This window comes from Suricata suricatta, chromosome 10 (assembly GCF_006229205.1).
Source record: "Suricata suricatta isolate VVHF042 chromosome 10, meerkat_22Aug2017_6uvM2_HiC, whole genome shotgun sequence".
Lineage (NCBI taxonomy): Eukaryota > Metazoa > Chordata > Mammalia > Carnivora > Herpestidae > Suricata > Suricata suricatta.
In genome coordinates this window covers 23,192,020-23,196,452 of record NC_043709.1, presented here as the reverse complement: position 1 = coordinate 23,196,452, position 4,433 = coordinate 23,192,020, and the positions used below count along the sequence as shown (strand labels likewise).

General features: G+C 42.2%; 1 long non-coding RNA gene across 1 annotated transcript; it reads left to right on the top strand.

Annotated features, from left to right (window-relative positions):
- Positions 1-994: 994 nt before the first annotated feature.
- LOC115305490 lies at positions 995-2,673 on the top strand. Its single transcript, XR_003914807.1, has 2 exons — positions 995-1,315; positions 2,431-2,673. It is a non-coding gene; the product is annotated as an uncharacterized LOC115305490 (long non-coding RNA).
- Positions 2,674-4,433: the final 1,760 nt, after the last annotated feature.

Below are 4,433 nucleotides of genomic sequence, written 5' to 3'. Positions count from 1 at the left end.
GGGAATGTGAAAGATCTGCAGTGTTAAACTATAAATGTACATTTTCAAGAAAAATGAGGTGACCTTAAGGAACAGATTAGAAACCCAAACTCAATGCCGGGTAGAAGCCATGCTTTTCATTAGCAAAGCTGAGGATTAATTAAATCTGGAGAAGCTTTTTGGAATCCACAAGTGTGAGTTACGTTAGAATACAATACAACTGGTATATTGTATTATAATTAATGATTAGCATCGACTTCTTTATTAAATGTATTCTGGTGCGGTTCATGTGACATGTGAAATAAAGAGGACAAAAATGTGTTATTTCAAATAAAAATTGACTTTCACAGCATCTGCTTTCAAAAGTGGGGGGAGTCATAATATATCTAGTGGGGAAATGTATTGTTCTCTTCCGCCTTCGAAATTGCCCTGAGACCTATCCCAAGCATGATGGAGGTCTCTGTGCCCTCTTGCTAACTCTTTAGGGAACTAGGGAAAGAGGGTGGACAGTGGTGGCTTGTCAACTATTTTTCAATGACTTCTGAATTAAACTTCTTCAGCTGTATAATTTCAGAGACTGGGAGCAGAGTTAGTGCTGCTCAAGGGGAAAGCTTTGGAGAAAGGTGTCCTTTGTTTACAGAACATGGTAAGCACAGGTAAATGGAAGCCCTGAGCAAGTAAAATGCTGTGCAAGGCAAGTAAGTTGTTGTGCAGGAAAAAGTAAAGGACAATTAATTTCTTAGGGACACCAATGGGAAGGAGAAATGAGAAAAGGAAGAGCCCTCAGGGGAAAAGGGTGAAAAGCAACAGGAAAATAAACCCCTTTCTCTTGCTCCACGCGCAGATGCAGATGCCTTCTGTGAGAGACAGACATCAAAGGGGAAATCACAGTGTCTAGGGATGCAGGAGGGTAGGTGATTCACAAACGGAACAAACTCAGAGATGTAGGAATTCTGAGTCAAAGGTGACATAAAAATGTAAACCACATTCTAATCCTAGAAGTTAGAATTATAGAGAGCTTGCAGAAACCTACCTACAGAGTCCGGGGTGAAGGTGAGCGGCAGGGTCGGATTACAGCCTCTCACCGTCCGAATGCTGCAGGAAGGAAGCACATGCTACGTGTTCAATTACAGCCTCAAACTCCAGGGACAGAAATCCTTCCTAAAAGTTCTGCCTGCTCCTGATGGCCCCAGATTAAGCTACCGTTGGTATAGGAATACTACTGGTACAGGTCTGTAGCTTGCTTCGCTCTAGAACCACTCCACCCCAATGCCATTGTGAGCAGAAAACAGTCTTCTTCATTATTCCCACGGTCCATCAAGAGAGAGGGGAAAAGGTATAGCACTCTCCTTAGCCCCCAAAGGCCCTTTCCAAATGAACTTTCTTATGTAGGATAGCTGGGGTGGGGGAAGTGATGCAATGGCCTGTTTTGCCATCTGTTGGCAAGTCCTGGAATGGGGTGTCTAGAAGCTTCCTCAGCAATCTGTAGAATGTGAATTGACTTATTAACGCTTGGCCTCTTCTTCCGTGCTTAGGAAAATTCTGAGAATACAAGGAAAGTTCCATTCTACATCTTTTTCTAAGCTTATCCATCACAACCTCTAGAAGAGGCCTAATTTATTTATTTATGATTTTAATTGAAACTCATTTTATTTTAGTTTTTTAATGTTTATTTATTTTTGAGAGAGAAAGAGAGAGCGAGCATGAGTCGGGGAGGGACACGGAGAGAGAGGGAGACAGAGGATCTGAAGCAGGTCCATGCTGACAGCAGAGTCTGATGCAGGGCTCAAACTTATGAGCCATGAGATCATGACCTGAGCCAAAGTCAGATGCTTAACTGACTGGGCCACCCGGGTGTCCTGTAATTGAAATTCGTTTTAAAGACAGAGAATCTTAGGTATAAAAAAGCCCACAGATCATTTCACAGCCTTGAAAGGATCAGCGGCAGACAGCAGGGGTTCTGTTTCTCATCTGTTCAGCTCTCTTTGTTACGCCCCTTCTGAGGACCAGCAACAAGACAGCCATGGCCCCTGCCTCCTTAGACCTTACACTGTTAGGAAAGATTACTAACAGGTATGCGATTTTCATAAAGTATGATTGTGCTTTGATAAAGGAATCACAGAACAAAGACTAGGAGTCCCTAACTGAGGATGAAAGATTACCATGCTTTTGAAGGCAGGCTTCCTGGTGGAATTGCCTAGACTCGTGCATGCAACACAGATCTTATGTGCCACCTCAGATTCTCTCACCCCCTGCACTGGGCTGTGCTGCCAACACCGGGGACCCAACACCCAGGGGTCCTGGCCTCCATCTTGGCCTCTGCCAGTCAACCAGAGATTTTCACTCATTGTGCACTACTCGGATCTGCTAAAAGGAAAAGAAGCGGTGAGGACTCCAGCTTCTGTGCTCTGAACCCACTACTGAGTTGGTGCTGATGTTTTGTTTCCCCAGGTTCCTCTCTACCAGTGACAAGTGACAGAGGGATCCTGAGGCAGACCTCTTCCTGTAAGACACGCTCCTGTGATAGGCACCTTGGGCTCTCTGGGGTCCCTATCTGCCTGACTGAAACATTCTTAGAACTTCCCTCCCTGTCTCCATCATGCTGTGACATCATACTCTGCTTTTCCCACCCTTTCCCCCCCTACCTCAATTTCCTCATAGTTGCTTCACACAATAAATATCTTGGACACTTAACCCAGTTTGGATATCTGCTTCTCAGAGGATCCAAACTAGCATTTGGCCCTTTACTCTAGAAATACTTGTAGATGAGGGAAAAAAATACTTTTCCTTTACTTTTCTAACTTTTCTGACTGGGGCCCTGTGAATCAGGCTGACAAAAGACCAATTTGCACAAGAAAAGGTAAAGTTTATTAACACATGTAACACGCATACATGTAGGAGAAACTCAGTGATGAGGAACTGAAAGGGGTGGTTAGAACTTGAGCTTTTAAAACATCTTAACGAAGAATAATAGCTTTGTAGAGAAGTGACAAGACAAAGCAAGGAGTCCAAGGATGACAAACTATGAGAAGGTATATATATATGGTAGAAAAATGGGTATATTTTCTTTATGCGGATCCACTTGGTACTAAATTTCTTCTATCTTCTTTGTGGCCATAAAACTTCCCTAGGAGAAGAGATTTCCAGCATTATTTATTTCTTGGAAATTTTTGCTTTTTATCAGATAAGGGAAGCCCCAGAAAAACTTTTTGTATTTCTTGAGTCTCAAATGCTTTCAACTCAAAGCAATTCTTATTCCAAGTGGCATAGCTTGGCACATATATATGATGTATATTGATTCCTACATGCTATATCATTGGATAGGGATCTGGTATTCTGAGAAGCAGCAGAAAGGGCCAGATGTCATGTCCTACAAGAATGGAATAACAGTTATAGGGGGTCTGGCACTGAGATGTGGATATTTGGGGGGAGCCATTATCTGTTGGCCACATGGTATTCTTAAAATCTCAGCTTTGGGGTGCCTGGATGGCTCAGCTGGAAAAGCATCTGACTTTGGCTCAAGTCATGATCTCACGGTTTGTGAGTTTGAACCTCACATCGGGCTTTATGCTGACAGCTCAGAGTCTGGAGCCTGCTTTGGATTCTGTGTCTCCCTTTCTCCCTCTCTCTGCCTTTCTCCTGCTCATACTCTGTCTCTCTCTCAAAAATAAATAAACATTTAAAAAAATAAAAATAAAAATATATAATTTCTGGGGCGCCTGGGTGGCTCAGTCGGTTGGGCCTCTGACTTTGGCTCAGGTCAGATCTCACATTCGTGGGTTCGAGCCCCACGTCAGGCTCTGTGCTGACGGCTCAGAGCCTGGAGCCTGCTTCCAGTTCTGTATCTCCTTCCTCTCTCATGCTCTGTCTCTCTCTGTACAAAAATAAATAAAACATTTAAAATATATATATATATATAATTTCAGCTTTATATCTTAGTTATAACTTGGCACTCTGTGCATTCCCAGGCCTCATAGTCATTAAACCTATACCCTGTGTTAATAAAACCAAAAGCTTCATCCAGTGAGGTTACAATATAGACTCATACTGTCTCTACCTTAGATTTCATTTCTTCATTTTCTTTATTGGGGATTTCTTATTCTTTCTTACAAGCTTACCTATACCTTCAAGGAATATTTGTTACATTTAACCAGAATTTCTAGGGATATCTAGAATGCTACCCAGCATTCTCAGAGTTCAGGAATTTGGGGGGTTTTCTAGCCAACAATATTTCCAGAAAAATAAATTGCCAAGACGAGCATATTCTATCAACCAGGGTATAAATAGAGGCACAGAAAGTAGATATTCAAATAATTAGAAGTTATACATGGAGCTATAATTTTTTTAAACTAGAGTGTATTCTGTCATTCTAATGACAAATACATTTTATGACAACCTGGTTTAATGTAGGATTCTTTGGGGTGCTGCACAGGAACTTGGCTGCACAAGGAGAG